Here is a 19729-nt window from a genome sequence, read left to right as displayed (position 1 = left end):
AATAAGTTTGAAACAAATTTATCCACGAACAACCGCTGACCACCCTCAGTACCCATATCCTGTCCACTATGGTCAATGAATGCCTCCTCGAACCTCGTAAAGAAGTCGGAGACACTCTCGTCCTTCTTCTGTTTACAAGCCGACAATTTATCCCAATTCACTCTCATAGCTGGCATAAGAGTTTTCATTAACGTTATTATTCTTTGAGGAAGATCAGCAATCAGCTGGTCAGGTTTAGCACCACCGGTTTGTCGGGCATCCGCCGCTACAATGGCAACCCAAGCACCACCTAATTCATTTGGATGATTCTCCTGACGAATCTTAGTCCACACCGGTTGCGGTACGACATTGCCAAACAGCATGTCAATATCGGCAAGATTCATTATCGTAGCGTCTACGAGCTGCGATAATTCTTTGTAATACCCTGTAGGATTTTTGCGAGGGTCAGGCAATGATTGCTTTACCTGTAATACTTCTGATTGTTTCCACGGGAGATGTATCCACACTCTCTGAAAGAACGGCAAGATCGGAGGAGCAGCTGCGGGATTACCTGGCATCCACACTGGTGGAACTTCGCGCATAGGAAACTGACCAGATTCATCTGGCTGTCTTTCAACATCCTCAACAAACAAGGCTTGAGGTATAGGAGTGGGACGGAAAGATAGCAACCGCTCAACAGCACGTCGAACGTTAGTATCCACTATCAATCCATTCGAGAACTGAAGCTGTAGATCAGACAAAGCGGACAGCACCTCGTCAGGTGCATCGGCCGATATCTGATCACGAAGGACCTTACACATTTCTTCAAACACGTATCTTTGGGTTGGTATATTAAATTGACAGAAGGTATCGAGTACAATACGTGGTGGATTTCTAAGAGGATGTGTCATCCAACCCATCGCCATATTATATAGCGAAGCACGTTCTCTGTTACCAGGAAGCTGACTACGTCTCTGAGGACCATCGGAACCAGCGGACCCAAGAACAGGTCCGAGAGAATGAAAGAAACTAGCCGCAAGAGGAGAAGTACGGCTACGAGTAGAGGGAGAAGTATAAGACACAGGACTAACAAGTGATGGGGTGATTTTATATCGTCACTAATGGAAACCACTACCCTGTTGGCTGCGGCCGCATCCAACTTCATATTGCTGGGAGATCTCAATTGCCATTTCGATGAAGAAACTGACCCTATAGCAACTAATTTGTTGAGCGAGCTGAGCGCCCTGCAGATGAAATTGATAAATACTGGGGCCACACATGTTAAAGGTCATCTTCTGGACCCCATTTTTTCGAACATGACGGGTATATCCGCTATGCCTCCCCTCGCTCTTCCTTGGTCTGACCACTCACTGATCATGGCTAACTGGGAGGTTAAGTGTGTTGATACGCTCCCACTCAGGAAATTCAGAATAGACAGGGCATGGTCAAGGCTTCCTGTACAGACGTGGAATACCCGTCTTGAGGACACCCAGCCTGAGAAGGGTGGTGATCCGGTGTCTGCAGATGCTATAGTGAGGAATTGGTTGACCAATGCAGTGGACCATGTGCTTCCACTCAAGAAGATGCTCATTAGGGATAAGAGAAAGGGGTCTGCCCCTTGGTATACCCCAGAGCTCAGAACCCTGAGGCAGAACTGCAAACGCGCGGAGAGACTATGGAGGAGGAGCCCGGAGATAGATAGCAGGGAAAAATATCGCATGGAACTAAGAATATACAAACGTGCTATACGTACTGCTAAGACCTCCTTCTATGAGGAGAGAGTAAATCACGCTGCGTCCTCATCCAGGGAAGCCTTCCTAGTGATGAAGGGGCTTCTTAAACCACCTGAGCCTATTCCTGTCTACGAGAGACCACAGGAAAAATGTATGGAATTAGCCACCTATTTTAAAAACAAAATTGATATTATTATTAGTTCTCTCCCCTCGGTGGTGGGAACATCGTCCCCTTCTGAGGACTTCAGCATGTCGGAAAATCGACTGATGTCATTTGGTCCTGTATCTTCAGGCGAAGTGCTGAAGGTCCTCGGGAGCCTGAAAAGTGGCTCACCTCGGGACCCAGTCCCGATGCGGTACCTTAAGCAGGCCGCCTTGGCGATAGGAGAGCCCGTGACCGATTTGATCAATCTCTCGTTCACCCAGGGGACTGTGCCGCCTGACTGGAAGAGTGCGGTGGTCAAAGCGCTTCTGAAGAAGCCGGGCCTGGACCCGCAGAACTTGGCCAATTTCAGGCCCATCTCCTTATTACCAGGAGTGAGTAAGATTGCCGAGAGGTTGGCGAACCATCGGTTATCAAACTTTCTTGAGGAGAATGGCCGGTTGAGGGACTCCCAGACGGGATTTCGTCCAGGCCATGGAACGGACACGGCTCTGCTAGCAGTGGTAGAGGAGGCCAGAAGCACTTTGGACGGAGGGGGATCAGTGGCAGTGATCCTCCTGGACCTCAGTGCGGCCTTCGATACCGTCAACCATGGGGTGCTGATACAACGTCTAGCCGAGTCGGGTGTCGCAGGAGTGGCCCTGGAATGGTTGACCTCCTTTTTGGAGGGGCGTACCTTCGAGGTCTGGGAAGGAAACGCAAAATCCCCTCCTCTCCCACTTCATTGCGGGGTGCCACAGGGCTCATCCCTGAGCCCCACGTTATTTAACGTGTATATGGCACCCTTGGAAGGTGTGGTGTCTCCGTTTGGCTTTAAGACCATAAGCTATGCGGATGACACCCAGCTAGTGGTGAGTCTTACACAGCTGGAGAAACAGCCTGAGACGCTTCATGCTTGCTTGAGAGAGGTGTTTGATTGGATGTCCAGGTCATCGCTCAAATTGAACGGATCAAAAACCGAGCTGATGATCTTGGGCCAGTCAAGTTTTGCCCTCTCGCCAAGCAGCTGGCCCAACTGCATGGGCACCCCGCCCGATCCTAAAAAGGAGATTAAGAGCCTGGGGGTCTGGCTGGAGCCGGATTTGTCCTTTAGGACACACGCCAAAAAGACCGCGGGCGTGTGCTATGGAATGCTCCGGTCGGCCCGCAAGGTTCTCCCTCTGCTACCAGAACTCTCCCGGAAGCTGTTAGTCCAAGGCTTAATCATCTCACGCCTGGACTACAGTAATGCGCTCTTTCTTGGAGCGCCAGAATTAACGTTTAAGATCCTACAACAAGTGCAGAACGCAGCAGCAAGGCTGCTGCGGAACGTTCCGGCCAGACAGTCAGCCAGGCCTGCTTTAAAAGCACTTCATTGGCTCCCTGTCAAAGAGAGAGTCACCTTTAAGGCCCTGTGCATTGCCCACAAGAGCATACAGGGTAAAGGACCAGCTATTCTGAAGGACATGATTTGTCCATATAAGCCCACAAGAGCCTTACGCTCTGTCAACAAACATTTCCTTCAGACAAAGAGAATCAGGAGAGCCCGCTCAGGGGGCCGGAGTTTCTCTTTCCATACAGCGCGCGCCTGGAACACCCTCCCATTCTCGCTGCGCTCTGAACCAAACCTTCTCAGATTCCGAAAACATCTGAAAACGTATCTTTTTCCAGAATAATGGTAGCTCCCCTGTTCTCTATTAGCAGTCTGCTCTTGGTCTCTATAGGCGCTGGGATGCCTCAGGGTAACCGTGCGCGGTATAAAATTCAATAATAATAATAATAATAATAATAGAAACAGTAGCAACAACAGGAGTTAACAGAGCAGGAGCAGTAGCGGGAGCAGGAGTATGTGGAAGCGGAGGGGCAGTAGGGATGGCAACAGACAAAGGAGCAGGAACAGTCGGAAGGACGGGTGCAGGTTGAGGAACAGGCTGAGGAATAGGTGGCGGAACAGGTACAGGGGGAACCACTGGAGCAGTGGTACCCTGTACATACGGAGGTGGTGACTTCATAAGATAGGACATTAAAGAATCCTCAACTGCCTCTTCCTTCTTTTCCGACTCCGTAGGCAAAGTAGGATAACATTTATCTATGGACATACGCTGTAGCCTATCGAACACTTCCTTTTCCTTATCCTCCTTATCACGCTGAAATTGCTCTGCTTTCTTTACAATGGTAGCAACACCATCTCTCTGATTTCGTTTAGTCTGTCTGATTTCTTTCTGTCGGGCTTCTTTACGCCACAACCGAAAGGCATCAAACATGGCCGGCCTTGACTTTTTCGCAAATAATTTAGCCTCTAGATTATCTAAGATTGGAGTCTCAAAACTACCATGAGGTGGCCAACTAAGGACACCATCCTTCTTAGTATACCGGATCCAGTAATCATTAAAAGTAATCGGGCCTAGCCCATGCTTACTGTACAGTTCATAAGTCGGAGTTCCAACCGGAGGTATCGGACACGAGTCCTCCAGTCGGGAATCCACACCACAAGGTCTGAAACAACTAAACAAAGTACTACGACTAGGCATCTTGCACACTAGCCGAGTTTCACAAACTTCAAGGGTTACGGGATTTACCAAGTCCCTGTAAAGAACAAAAACCCTCGGTTTTTGGCGGCTGCAGTCGTCAAACAACACAACAAAGGACCAAGAACTACAAATGCAATGGAACCATGCAACCACTAAGCAACCACAACCAAGAACTCTGGGAGCGACCCACAAATACTTAACTCAAAGATCGATGGCGTCACCAGGAAGGCCCGTCAATCGTCTCGCTCTACCAAGGTCTACGCCAGGCGCCAAAACAGGTCTACAGTCAGGGCAGCAGTCCGTCGCAGCCGTCAGGAGGCGGGAATCTTCGCGGGAAAAGTCTTCGGGCCACTTATTTCGACAACAGGATCGATGAAGCGGAGTGCACCTTCCCTCGGAGATTTCACACGAAGTTCCTCACGATCGTCGGGCTTGGACCGGTACCACTGATGCAGCCCCACGTTGGGCGCCAACTGAAGGACTGGGTTATTTTAGAACCCAGCGGTGCCAGGGCACAACACCTGAAACCTTTGTGGGTAACCTGCTTCGGCGTACGAATCACAGAGACACGGGACACTTCCTTCGGCGTCAAAGATTCAAGGTTTATTTGCTGCAGGGAAACACAGAAATCACGGAAGTACAACAAGTGTAGTTCAGAGTGACTGCTTCAAATTGGTTCTGCGGATCGCTCCTTTTATACACGATTTTCCCATAGGTTTGCATAGCAGACAAAGGTTTACAACCCGGTTCCCACAATTATCCCCGAGAGGGGTCGCTTTGGTCACTTTGATACTCATAAGGTCCGGAACATAAGTGCGGAAACATTTGGCGGTTCCCAACTGTAAAAACCCATCTTCCCACCATTAGTACATTCCAATCAGCAGTAAAACAGATCGTAATAGGAACAAGGACAGGTGCAGAGGAAGATGGAAACAGTGGGGAAATCAGAAAGGGTGTAAAAGGGGAGGTATCGGGAAACATGAGATACAGGCATCAAAGGGACGTGCCTAATGAGATGCACGGCTGAGACAATAAGCCGGCCGTTCGAGATGGGCCTCGAGCGGCGTCATCTGCCTTACAGTATCATCCCCCTCATCATAAAGACATTTACAAGAGACATGTGTCTTCCGCAAATATCTTGGGAGTCCCAGGGTCGCGAAGCGGACAACGTCCGTTCGCTGGCTACTTGAGGGCAAGAGACAAAATGGATGCCGTATCTAAGATGGAACCCGTGGGTACAGATGAAAAACCCACATAACAAACGAACGGTTTGAGTTAGCACAGCGAAACTGCGCTCACTTACTAAACTCGTCATTTGCGGTTCATAGATACCAGACTCGACCATATTCGTGCGAGTCGAGAACACCACTTACAATTGTCACGGAACCTCATACTGGCGGCCCACTAGACGCACAGGGCAATTCTCTTCCCCTCTGGCTCCGGCATAACCGAAGGACAATCGGATAGCTGCCACCTCCCCTCCTTGTTGTGACTGCGTCTGAGGGAGTGAACCGACCCTAATCCTTGGAGACCTGAGATACCCCTTTTGGATGCCCTGAGATCTACACATTGGAATTGGCAGGGGGGGGCTGCTGCCGAATATTGCAGATGTGCCTCATGTAGGCTAAGCTCCATTTGACCTAATACTGGCACAGCAGGGAGACTTGCGCTGTTGACCACTATTTATCTGTGGCCATCAGGGGACAGAGGAGGTCGGGCTGGGCCACCCCCCTTGTCTTTGCCACAAAAGGAGGTAAAGAGAACAAATTAACCACCGGTGATTATTTTTATGCTCGTCTGGGACTTCCATAAGGGACTCTACATTGTCCAGCAAGGTTATTTCTAGGTGTGTTGTGGCCCTTGTCCTAAATATAAAAAAGCCTGATACACCATGGCTTGTCATGGGGTCCCCAAAAATACTAACTCTCGGAGGGAATTGTTTACGGGGACTTTTGACCACTACTTAAATAGGGCAACTTCGACCATCGATTGTGAATTAGAAAGAACGGAACGACGTCTCTCTTCATATATCACACCTAGTAAGGGATCCCCTTCACAAACAGTTGACGCAGCACAAAACTCTTCTTTTTGGGAGGAATTAAACAAGATGTGTAATACCATGTACGCTCCTGTGGGATCAGGACTTGGACAAATTAGCGTGCCAACCTGCCCTACAGTAAACACAATTCCCCAGTCTAGTACACCATCTGAATTAAATGAGTCTCCTCGATACTCCTCTCTTATTTTCACCTAAAGATAACACGCAACCAACACTGCTCCCTCAGGTCCCTTCTGCCAAAAGAAAGCGAAATGGGGCTAAATATTGGGGGAGCTCAACAAAACATCACAAATTGTATTCAAGCCCCCCATCGGTTATTACCACTACCCCTAAGGCACCCAAGATATATTCAATACTGGAAACCCCTGCACTTTCTCTACAGGCAACCCTATTGGTCCAGATCGAACTCCTGGTTAAATCTGTAATGTCCCCACTGATAAAAAAATGAACAGCTTAGGGGAAAGGCTCACGGGTATAGAAGAAACGATTAAGACAAATTCGACACTCATAAAAAGCATGGTAGGGCTTAAGCAATCACAGCCGGTAGCTGTCACCGAAGGGTCCAAAGCTACTGCACATACTAATTCTGTCCAAAATCAACCACTAGTCCCACATATGCCATCTTCAAATAATCGGAAAGCAACCACAAAATCTGTAATAGTACTGAGTCCTGCCCTTAGAGAAGGGCAGAATAAAGAACCCATATTCCATGAGGGGACAGTTGCTAACCAAGGCAGTATACCAAGAAAAAGTCACCATATACACTTACCACCGCGGGCCGCTCCTTTTGTGTGCGTCCTCTCGGGAGTGCCTGTACTTACAAAAGGAAAAACCGAAAGGCAACCGGAACTAAAAAACAAGGTATTGTGCTGGTTAACAAAAAATAGACCCCTGCCATCTAACATAGACGGAAGAATATTAAATGTTCGAAGGGTGGGCTGGCTAGGACCCCTCCCAAAGGATATAACACGAGACTTGGTTTTAGTAAATTTTAGAGATGAACATGTTGGCCCTTACCTTCAAGCTTGGTAGCCACAAATAGGAGACGGCCCTATTGTAACTTGGGAACTGCGTGACTTTTACCCCAGTACATCACACCTCCCACCATTAAGGATCAAATGCAGAGAGTAACTACCTGATGGGCAGTAGAGGCCTTGCATTGTGTGGTTATAACATTCCTATTTCCAACCGCTTTGATTTAATTTCTGGTTTAGATTAGTGGGATCGAATGTATGTTGACATTATCCCTTAGGAACTCCATTATTTTGTGCCTAATATGTAAGGAACTATAGCTACAACCTATGTTACCTAGTCCTTTTAGACCCAAAGAGTTTTTATACAATTTTATCTGTTGTTACAGTTCTAGCACCTTTTTATGATTTTATATTGTGTAAGCCAACTACCTTGGATGTTTTGTAACAGTTTGCTCAGAAGGAAAATATGTCACTTTTAAGAAATCTTTTGTAAAAACTTTATTGTATATGTAATTCTATGCTATATGCTTTTATGGTTATATCTATAACCGAATAAAGTACTTTAAACTGGTAAACAATGCACCAAATGCATTCCCAGTGAAGCTTTCTGAATGTCCCCAAGAAGTCTTTAGCAAATCAGACAGCTGTGCTATTTGGTAGGTTACAAACTAAAAATGGGGTGGGTAGTAGTGTTGTGTAGGCACAGAAACTTTAGCTTGCAAAACACTCTGAAACTAATTGGCTGGTTATTGCAAAGGTACAGCAAGACCTAAATAGCAGCCAGTGCTCTCAAACACCAAACCCTGCTGTAAGCAAATCTTGGTGATCAATGTGCGGGACTACAAGACCTAGTCTTTGGCCTCACCTCTCTTGAACTCCTCCAGCACGGTATCGAGCTTGGTGACTTTAAATACAAAGTGCAGTGGGTGGTTGTAGAACTTGGTGATGGCGCTGAGGGTCGTTTAGTCATCGGGTCCACTGTTCCAAGGTCCTTGACATAGAGAATGTCCACAATTTTTGAGCTCTTTTACTTATAGACAGGGATGCAAGTATAGCCGCTCTGCAAGATCTGTGACATGGTGCTAAAGTCACGCATGGCACTCAGCAATAAGCAGTCCTGCCCCGGCATCAGGGTGCCCTTCACAGTAATATTCCTCAGAGCATCTTTGCTGAACTCCTCCTGCACAAACTCGTTGTAAGACTCACCATTGTGCATCATGTCCACCACTTTGTCTGACAGCAGGCATAGACTGATATTGTGATGGAAGGCCAGATTCAGCAGTTTGCCAAGTTGGGAAAGTAACGACCATACACAAATGTCAGCCAGAGGGTGCAGATGCTCAGCTCCAGGCCCCAGTGTGAAGCAAGAGCTGCTGGAGCCAGCTCGCCTGGCAACAAGCGACAGCCCACTGCCAAAAAGATGGCAGGCCCTGGTAAACCCAGTGCCAGGTACAGCAGGACATCAGCTGCTGCATTGGCCACTACTGCCAGGATTGATGTGGCAACGAAGGCCACAGTGCCACATCTTTGCAGTCGCTCCAGTCACTTTGCATTGAATCGCTCTTTCTAGGATCCACATTAGTGCAGTACATGCAGCTCTACTAGTTCTAAGCTTAAGGAGCTAAGCTGCAAGCCATGTGCAAGGCTTCTGCCGGAGCTGCCAGGACACCTAGGAGCCAAGGTGGAGTACTTGGAGCCAACTTACCATCAACTACCACCACAGCACCAGCAAAGGTATCCCAAGGCTGGTCCAAAGCTGTGTTTGGGCAAATGTGATCTAGCCATGCAGGAGCCCCTTCTGGGACAGCCGCAGTCACCAGTACCCAATACCCTCCCCATTTCTGTGGTTCCAGCTGCAATAGCCCCTCATCTGGGGGCCCCAGTCCCCGGCAAGCTGCTGCTAGACCACCTCCTGAGAAACCCAGCCAGGCCCAGGACGCATTAAGTAGTTCCTTTCCAATAAGGCGAAGGCTGAAGGAGCACCCAGGGGCACACAGATGACACCCCCAATAAAGGATGCACTTTGGAGATCTTCGAGTTGCAAGCCCAGCAGTGCAGGGGGCGGGGCGGGCGTCATTGGGCCCGTTGGGAGCACAGTAAGCACCAGCAGCCTACAACTCCAGTCTCCTGATTCCATCATAGTCTGGCTGCCCAACACCATAATAGGTGGATCAGAGTTGCAAACACACCCCGCCCACCCATTCAACTCTCATTGGTCCAAGAGGGAAAGAGAACCACCAATAAAGAGAGGGGTGTCGAATTAATACATTGTAAAGACTCTGAAAGGAAAACAGATTAGAAATATTAGGATTGGTAAATTTTATTTTTGCATTTTATTATCCGGCACGTGTCTCTCTAAAAATATAGTTAATTACATCACATAGGAAAAATCTGTCCGACCGAGTTTGCAGTGTCAAAATTATTATACAAGTGTGTCTGCCTCCGACACAGCAGAAGGAACCAAGCAGCCCTCCCCACAACCAGAGACGGACTGCCAATTTGCAACATGAAAAATATAATTTAAAAAAACCAAAAAGGATTTAGGCGAGCCGTGTTATAGGGAAGTTATGCGTCCGCCATTATTGAAGCTCAAAAGCAAGTAAAACAAGGGGCATCAAGACCCTTGACACATGGCGCGATTATACCAATAGTAAAGGAATAGAAAAAACAGCTATTTCTTTACCTCTGGTATAATTGCGGCACCCTCGCTTTACTTTTAATGTTATAAGTAAAGCGCTGGTGCCGCGATTATACCAACAGTAAAGAGATAAAAGTTTTTTTCTATTCCTTTACTTTTGGTACATAGCTGCCAAGGTTTCAGAATGCTTAAGTGTGACATGTTGATCGTTTAAATGTACTTATGAGCGACATTCAACGACCATGAGTGACACTTTCTAGTGACCAAAATCATGCAATGATATCCACGGAAATGGAAAAATATCAGAACTAACACTCATTTGACCAACGGGAAACTCAAACTCTGCAGCAGGTGCGCTTAATCCCATTATCTCTAAATAATCTCCACCCTAAACTCAGTGCCAGGTGCTGTTGAACCACAAGTAATAAAGGGATCTCTGTCACAATAGTAGCAACCCACTGAGCTATGCACATAAAATACAGTGTAAATGATGGCAGACTATCTTTGCAGCAGGCATATTAACCCTCTGTGCTGCTTTATGGTGAGACTCAAAACTGCCAGAAGACATACCTCCGACCTCTTTCCGGTGGAAACATTAATCTACAGGCTTTTTTCCTCGAGGTGCACAAAGGAAAAGTGTACCCATTTGCCAGCCACTATGCCCTGCTGGAGGCCCCCCTCTTATAACCTTTTAAATTTGAGCTGCGGTCGGTTATTACATTTATTTGCTTCTTACCGGAGACTCCGAGATCAGAATCATCCAAAATCCAATCACTGTGAAAGAGAGGAGCTGCTGGCGTGTCACTGTGGAGATATTATCCTTTCTTTTCTCAAGAGTTAGAGAGCGAGCCATGTTGCCCTGCCTAGGCCTGTGGCACCTGCTCTCACTGCGAGACTCACGCTGGTGTGGCGAGTACGGGGCATAGTTGAGGTCAGGAGGAAGTGAGCAGGTGCTCGATTTTCAAACACCGACTTCCTCCTTTAACTCTGGGCCAGTTAGGGCGCGAGGATGAACAATAGCAATGAACACACTTACTCCTGGGGGCCCGGCCGGCGCGCAGGAGACTGCACATCCTGCCACCGTATCATGCGCCGGACGGGGAGTTCAGTTGCAAACGACGGAAGTGAACACCGGACACAGCTCCTCCCTAAAACACCAAACACAGTATGTGTTGGCTCCATGGGGGACAAAACAAGACCTGGAGGGGGGCTGTGAGCCGACCTGCCTCAGAGAGGTGACTCCAGCGCCTGGCTGAATCCGGAGCGCCTAATAAAAGAGGTCACTGACTGGGGGTGGCGCCAAAACACTTGCATGCCAACCCCCAGATAAGCACGGCTACATGAGGCAGTCTAGTCAGCCGTAGAAGGTTCACACAGCCAGGCCAGAGGGGCCGCAGCCTCTGCTAATGCATAGTTGAGCCCAACCCCACTGCAGCATGAAGTACGCTAGAGAGGAAATGAAAGTCTGTCAGTCTCAGTACCTCCATTCTGGCAGAGTTCTTTTTGCCAGCGGCTGTTGGTATATTCGCGGCACCCGCGCTTTACTTTTAATGTTTTAAGTAAACAGGCGGGTGCCACGATTATACCAAAAGTAAAGAAATAGATTTTTTTTCTATTTCTATACCTTTGGTTTAATCGTGGCACCCGCGTTTTACTTATAACTTATAACATCAAAAGTAAAGCGCAGGTGCAGTGCTTATACCAAAAGTAAGGAAAAAGGGCACGATCATTGCTCCTTCCACGGCATATTGGCTATGCGCGCGCCTCTGGCCAATTGCGTGCAGTCTTTTACAATAAGACACACGCAAAGGCCAATGGGGGAGCTGAAAAGGACACGCACGAGCGTGTGTGATTCCTAAATCAGCTCACATTCCCTGTTTTTCACCTCCAAAATGCCTTGCGCTGCGCGTACACTGCTGAGCAGTGCACCGCTAGGCGGGAGGCCTAAATAGTTACAAATTAATTTATCATAATGTAGTCTAAACCATCATTACTCAGCTTCATTAAATTGGGAACAAGTCCACGCTATCAATTTTTAGCTCGCAGCTTACCAGACAGGACACTTGTTTTCTGCCAAACACCAAGCGCATGTTGGACTCGCGCTCACCTGCTGCTGCACTTGTACCCTGAAGCTCGCCGTTGGATCTTGTGCTGACTCTGCCTGCTTCCTGTGGGGGCACTCCGGATAGGGCATCAGGACCAGTAACGCTACAGGGCTGCGAGCGTGCAGGGACTACCTGGACCAGGTGTCCCTGCGAGACCGAGCCCACCTTCCGGTCCGCTCTCCCTGTAGCTCCGCCCCCCGCCCATCGGAGGGCCGTTAAAACCAACTGGTGTAGCCTGGGCCCTTGGGACACTTGTTTTCTGCCAAACACCAAGCGCATGTAGGACTCGCGCTCACCTGCTGCTGCACTTGTACCCTGAAGCTCGCCGCACCCGCTCCGCGGGTGCCGCTTCACCGTTGGATCTTGTGCTGACTCTGCCTGCTTCCTGTGGGGGCACTCCGGATAGGGCATCAGGACCAGTAACGCTACAGGGCTGCGAGCGTGCAGGGACTACCTGGACCAGGTGTCCCTGCGAGACCGAGCCCACCTTCCGGTCCGCTCTCCCTGTAGCTCCGCCCCCGCCCATCGGAGGGCCGTTAAAACCAACTGGTGTAGCCTGGGCCCTTGGGACACTTGTTTTCTGCCGAACACCAAGCGCATGTTGGACTCGCGCTCACCTGCTGCTGCACTTGTACCCTGAAGCTCGCCGCACCCGCTCCGCGGGTGCCGCTTCGCCGTTGGATCTTGTGCTGACTCTGCCTGCTTCCTGTGGGTGCACTCCGGATAGGGCATCAGGACCAGTAACGCTACAGGGCTGCGAGCGTGCAGGGTCTACCTGGACCAGGTGTCCCTGCGAGACCGAGCCCACCTTCCGGTCCGCTCTCCCTGTAGCTCCGCCCCCCGCCCATCGGAGGGCCATTAAAACCAACTGGTGTAGCCTGGGCCCTTGGGACACTTGTTTTCTGCCAAACACCAAGCGCATGTTGGACTCGCGCTCACCTGCTGCTGCACTTGTACCCTGAAGCTCGCCGTTGGATCTTGTGCTGACTCTGCCTGCTTCCTGTGGGGGCACTCCGGACAGGGCATCAGGACCAGTAACGCTACAGGGCTGCGAGCGTGCAGGGACTACCTGGACCAGGTGTCCCTGCGAGACCGAGCCCACCTTCCAGTCCGCTCTCCCTTTAGCTCCGCCCCCGGCCCATCGGAGGGCCGTTAAAACCAACTGGTGTAGCCTGGGCCCTTTGGACACTTGTTTTCTGCCAAACACCAAGCGCATGTTGGACTCGCGCTCACCTGCTGCTGCACTTGTACCCTGAAGCTCGCCGTTGGATCTTGTGCTGACTCTGCCTGCTTCCTGTGGGGGCACTCCGGATAGGGCATCAGGACCAGTAACGCTACAGGGCTGCGAGCGTGCAGGGACTACCTGGACCAGGTGTCCCTGCGAGACCGAGCCCACCTTCCGGTCCGCTCTCCCTGTAGCTCTGCCCCCGGCCCATCGGAGGGCCGTTAAAACCAACTGGTGTAGCCTGGGCCCTTGGGACACTTGTTTTCTGCCAAACACCAAGCGCATGTAGGACTCGCGCTCACCTGCTGCTGCACTTGTACCCTGAAGCTCGCCGCACCCGCTCCGCGGGTGCCGCTTCGCCGTTGGATCTTGTGCTGACTCTGCCTGCTTCCTGTGGGGGCACTCCGGATAGGGCATCAGGACCAGTAACGCTACAGGGCTGCGAGCGTGCAGGGACTACCTGGACCAGGTGTCCCTGCGAGACCGAGCCCACCTTCCGGTCCGCTCTCCCTGTAGCTCCGCCCCCCGCCCATCGGAGGGCTGTTAAAACCAACTGGTGTAGCCTGGGCCCTTGGGACACTTGTTTTCTGCCAAACACCAAGCGCATGTAGGACTCGCGCTCACCTGCTGCTGCACTTGTACCCTGAAGCTCGCCGCACCCGCTCCGCGGGTGCCGCTTCACCGTTGCATCTTGTGCTGACTCTGCCTGCTTCCTGTGGGGGCACTCCGGATAGGGCATCAGGACCAGTAACGCTACAGGGCTGCGAGCGTGCAGGAACTACCTGGACCAGGTGTCCCTGCGAGACCGAGCCCACCTTCCGGTCCGCTCTCCCTGTAGCTCCGCCCCCCGCCCTTTCCAACTACTACAAACAGTGTCTGTTCTCCCGCAGCGCGGGACGCAGCCCGGGGCAAAGACCGGGCTAAGAGCGGGCCGTTTGAGGCCGTTTGAGGCCGTTTGAGGCCGTTTGAGGCCGTTTGAGGCCGTTTGAGGCCGTTTGAGGCCGTTTGAGGCCGTTCGAGGTCTAAGAGGTCTGGGCTGGGCCATATCCCTTGGCTGAACTTTTTATCATTTGAGTTATTTTCTACTTGTGCTATTGTTCCTCGTTGTTTTCCATCATGTGTACACGGGGCAGTCGCAGTAAAACTGCAAAGGGCCTTAACAAACCTAGTGGGACCCTGGATGATTTCCTCACAAAGACCAATTTGGTCATTGATGAGGAAATCAATAAAATGCAGCATAGGGTTTCCCTAGAACTAGATGCTGCGCGTAAACTGTCTCTAAATATTGCTTCTTCCAAGAAATCATCTTTAGGAAACCTTGCCCTAGCACTAACCCCAGAGCGTACATCTGGCCCTCGTTCCTTGCTTACAGTGGTAGATATACACCACCCTCTAACCACATCCCCGCTGGAGCAAGTTAAGGAAGCTATATTAACACCTCTCGAGGAGTTTGCACCACCTACTCTTGTGGCTGGTATAATCTCCCCAGTAAAAATTGTCATGCCCAAGATTGCTGCTAATGCTAAAAAGGCTGCCCTACAGCAGAAGAAAAGTCTTGCTAGGTCTACTTTTGCTCGCAAAAAGGCTAAAATTGCGAGATCCCAGTTTTTTAATAGTAGACGGCCATTGGGCACTTTTGGGGTCGGGGAAGAAAAAGATAAAGCCAACACAGCTTTATTTGGCAGTAATACCACCCATGCCTTAAGCGGTGTTGTGCCTGATCCCCAGGTGGTAATTCCCCCCCGACAAGAGCAAGGAAGGGTCAAAGGAGGGTAGATTGAGTGTGGTAGAGGGGGATAGGAGGGGGGATGAGGAATTTTTAAAAACTGTTTGGGACACACTTAAAAAGTTACTTACCCCCCTGGAACTTACACTATCCAGAATGGAAAACCATTTGCTAGAAATGGATAGGACTATAGTCACACTGGCTAGCCTTAGTCTTAAGCAAATGGAAGCTAGGTTTTCACAGGGTGACGGCTCAATTCCCAAGGCACTATTGTCAGAACCCCCGGCCCCTCCACCTCCAGGTCCTAAACCTGTACCTAAACCCCGCACGAAAGTTGGGGACAACGCTATTACTATTTCAAATCTTAGTGTTTGTCTCCCGTCCCAGGACCCAGTACCTTCCAAACCCAGACAACAAGCTTGCCCCGCTAAGAATACAGCACTATCTAATGCTTGGGCCCAATCTTGTCCAAAACAAAATGTAGCACATTCTAAACACAGGCCACAAGCTGTCGTACAACATCCTAACCAATTGACTAACAAGAACTTGCCATCTTTAGAATCTATCCGACCGAATTTTCGTGGTGGTTATATCGACTTACCACCAGAGGCTAGCCCATATGTCATTGTATTAGCTGGTGTACCTACTCTTGACCCACAAACTAAAGAGAACCATTGGTCTCTTAAAAATAAGGTCATTTATTGGCTTAACACAAATAGACAGCTACCTAGTCACCAAAGAAGTCGGGTACTAATGGTGCGAAGAGTACCATGGGTTGGACCCACTCACAAAACCATCACTGGTGACTGTATAGTGGTGTCCTTTGCTGACCCCCATACAGCACAGCATCTTTGTTCATGGGCCCCTTGCGAAGGTGACCACTCAGTCGTTGTTAGACCCCTCACCTTTTTCTATCCTCCTCGACGACAGCTTGGAATGGGAGGGTCTTGGACGACAATCCAAAAGCCCAGGCATAGAGGATATGGGAACGGTGGGTATAACCAGAATAACCAGAATACCTGGTGGCAAGGGGTTCCTACATCAAATATGTTTGGCTGCTTGGATGAGGTTGACTGACTCGGGGGGGGGGGGGCGGTTGCTTTAAAACACCCTGTAGATCCTACTCCGTCCACCCTGTCAGTACCCAGTATGGCTTGTTCTATGTCGCCAATAGGCCCACAAATAACACTGGACAATGCTTATAGTTTAACCCCGGCTGAGTTAGGAGCTCTGGGACAATCTGAGACTTCTAGCCCTAGTAATTTAGATAATGAAATTAAGGTGGCCTCATGGAATATAGCAGGTTTAAGGGGTCGCCTGGACAACGATGATTGGGTAGATTATATTACTACACATGATATCATCGTTTTCCAGGAAACTTGGTCAGTTGATCCCCCTGTTTAGAGTAGGCTTCCTAAATTTTTACAAACCAGCAACGCGGGGCCCCAGGGGTAGGGCTTTGGGTGGCCTCACCATATGGATAAAAAACTCACTTGGTTTCAGCGTCAGGGAAATCCTGGTGAAGAATTCTGATCTCCTTTGTATATCCCTTAGCAAGGAGAACTGTAAGGATATTGTTCTAATTAATATCTATGCCCGAGGTTGTCAAGGTGGAAGGAAGCAAGCTATCCTTAATGATTTGGAAGATTTCCTAAATGAGTATAAAAGTGACCAGCTCATTCTAGTGGCTGGTGACCTGAACTGCTCATTTGAACCCATCCTGAGTCTTGCTGAGGATGTAGGGATGGACGAAGATATTGTCTGGAATATTCCCCCGCTAGCAATAACTAAGGGTGTCAGGGGCACGGAGGCTGCCCTCCACTGGCTTGGGCTCTGCCTGGAATGGGGGTTCCGGGCGGTGAATGGCCGTAGCTTGTCTGACAAGGCGGGAAAACCAACCTTCGACAATGGGTCTAGTACGAGTCGCATCGACTACATATTGGTCAACATTGAATCCTGGGCTACTATAATTGATATGTCAATTGAAACCAGAGAGCGATCACAACCCACTCTCGCTTGTACTTAGGGTCCCTGGTCTAGGGCTCCCCCAGACAGAAACAGCTTGTATTACATCTGACCTAGTCTTGTGTGACAACAGAAGACGAGTCAAATGGTCAAGGGTCATAGCTGATCAAGAGCTTGTCTGTCAAATAGAAGAACTGGTCCTAGACACTAGAGATAGGATGACTGTATTATCTCATAATGACAGGGCAAAGCCCATTATTGTTGATCTCCATGAGGCATGTTTTGCGGCTATTAGGGAACTTCTTACTAGGCCATGTAGAAAACAGAAAGGGAAGCAATTCAAAGGTTGGTATAACAAAAATTGCAGAGAAGCCCATGGCATTTTAATTGCTGCTGTTAAATCTAGAAACACTCCAGACATCAGGAATGCGAGACAGGCTTACAAACGCATTATTTGGGAAGCTAAAAGGGAATGGGACGACTCGTACTGGCTTGATCTTCTTAAAGCCTGTGAGTCGTCAAACCAAATTAAGTTTTGGGAGTAAGTCAGATGGGGCAGGGGCTCAGATTCACTAGCCCCTGAAAATCATGTTTCCGCTGCAGATTGGGTGGAATTTTTTTCCGCTCAATTTAAAGATCCTAATATCGTCCAGTTGGCAGGTGAGCCCCTAGCGGGGACTATATCAGTGTCTTATAGGGGTTAGGCTTATCTTTTGTACCTCAGACACTGAACATGCCTTAGGTTCTATTCAGTCTGGGAAAGCCCCAGGTATAGATGCTGTACCAGCGGACCTTTTTAAACTGAATTTAGATCTGTGGGTCCCTTATATAACAACTTTAGCAAATTCTATCGCAGCAGGGGCAAGGGTACCACAATCCTGGAAAGGGGCTGAGATACTTCCAGTTTACAAGAAAGGGGATCGATCTTCACCGAAAAACTATCGCCCCATTAGCCTGATCGATACTATACAAAAAGTGGTATCAAGAATGGCCCTGGCTAGAATACAGGGGTGGATTGAGCAGAATAATATACTCTCCCCCATGCAGGCAGGGTTTAGATCAGGCACCAGCACCCTAGATCAGGTGTTTCGTCTTACCATGCTGTATTGGAAGGTGGTTTTCTTAGGCGGTGGTGTCATTTACGCCGCCTTTGTCGATCTTAGGTCAGCATTCAACCTTGTTCTCAGGGCAAAACTTTGGGAAGCCCTCAGACTCATGGGCCTTCCACCTGAACTATTAGAGCTGGTCAGGCGCTTACATGAGGATAACTTTGCCCGTGTGAGATGGGGGAAACAGGGTCAGGTGACCGCTAGCTTCCCTGTCGAACGTGGGGTCCGGCAGGGTTGCGTGCTGGCCCCTACCCTGTTTCTCCTGTTTATTAACCGGGTGGTTGCATTCTTTAGCGAAGCACAAACTGATGCTCCCACCCTGGGGGGATCTAAATATCCCATGTTCATATTCGCCGACGACACCCTGCTCCTTTCCAAGACTCGGAGCGGCCTACAAGCAGCTCTAAACAGATTTGCTGAATTTGGCACAAAAAATGACCTTCAGATTAATGCTGATAAAACTAAATTTATGATTTTTAACAAAAATAAACCAATCAAAAGTTCATTTTTATTAGACGGTGTCCCAATCGAACAGGTGAAAGTTATGACATATTTGGGCGTGACCCTTGACCATCAACTCACTTGGAAACCCCAGTTGGAGGTTTTAATTCTTAAATTTGTTCGCCTTGCAGGATGCTTGCTGAAGGAACAGAAAAAAACCTTGATCAAACGCATTACACCAGCGTTAAAAATCTATGAGGCCAAGGTTAACGCAGCTACCCTGTATGGTGCGGACATATGGGGATACAAAGGATTGTCAGCACTAACCACAGCGCAGAACAGGTTTTTTCGGAATTTAGTGGGGCTTCCTCAATCGTCACCCATAAAATCATTGCTTTTAGACTTAGGCTGTAGACCGCTGAATGAGATGGCACTGTATCGCCTTGTAGCTCTCTGGCGTCGCCTCTGGACGACCCAAGAGCTTAGTCTTTTCGCTCATGAATTGGGCGAGGTTAGATCATTGTGGGGTGCTCAGAAAATCCCATGGTTGCGGGAGGTCAAACAAATATTGTATTCCATGGGCCTCCCTGAATTATGGCTACATCCTGAGTGTTCTAGGTTCCCATCTAAAGTGGAATTTAAAGAGCTATTTTGGGCTGCAAAGAAATCTGCACTGGTCTCTCTTTCATCAGAAAATAGCCTAACGGGACTGTTCTTAACACACAAGATAACACCGTCCCTTGAGCCCTACTGGGACTTGATATGCAAAACCCTTGACCGTAAGCTGTATCATCAGTTTCGGGTGGGTACTTTGCCGATCAACTCCTTTACTGCAAAGTGGGCAAAGAATACAAGCAATAAATGCCCTTTTTGTCCTGACCAGGTTGAAAGCATCGGTCATCTATTTTTTGCATGCCCAGCATAACGATTGCCTCGACTGAAATGGTTGAAACCAACTTGTAAAACCTTAAATTGTGGGGGGAATCGTGCAGCCCTGTTGAAATTACGTGACTTACGCACTGAAAAATCTGTGATTTGTGTTGCCAAATTCTTGGGGTGGACGTGGCTAATTCGCGCAAAGAAATTGTAACCCCTTTTAAAT

The 19729-nt window shown here is 49.1% G+C and overlaps 1 protein-coding gene and 1 pseudogene across 1 annotated transcript in view; one reads left to right on the top strand and one right to left on the bottom strand.

Annotated features, from left to right (window-relative positions):
* LOC147659607 (tubulin-specific chaperone cofactor E-like protein) overlaps nucleotides 1-19729 on the top strand; it is a 246444-nt gene that overhangs the window by 104309 nt on the left and 122406 nt on the right. The gene's annotated exons all lie outside the window — the stretch shown is intronic.
* Nucleotides 8267-9579, bottom strand: LOC147659608 (metal transporter CNNM3-like; annotated as a pseudogene).

The sequence above is a fragment of the Lissotriton vulgaris genome, unplaced genomic scaffold (assembly GCF_964263255.1).
Source record: "Lissotriton vulgaris unplaced genomic scaffold, aLisVul1.2 SCAFFOLD_401, whole genome shotgun sequence".
Lineage (NCBI taxonomy): Eukaryota > Metazoa > Chordata > Amphibia > Caudata > Salamandridae > Lissotriton > Lissotriton vulgaris.
The sequence above is the reverse complement of the archived record's forward strand: the minus strand, read 5'-3'. Positions and strand labels throughout refer to the sequence as shown.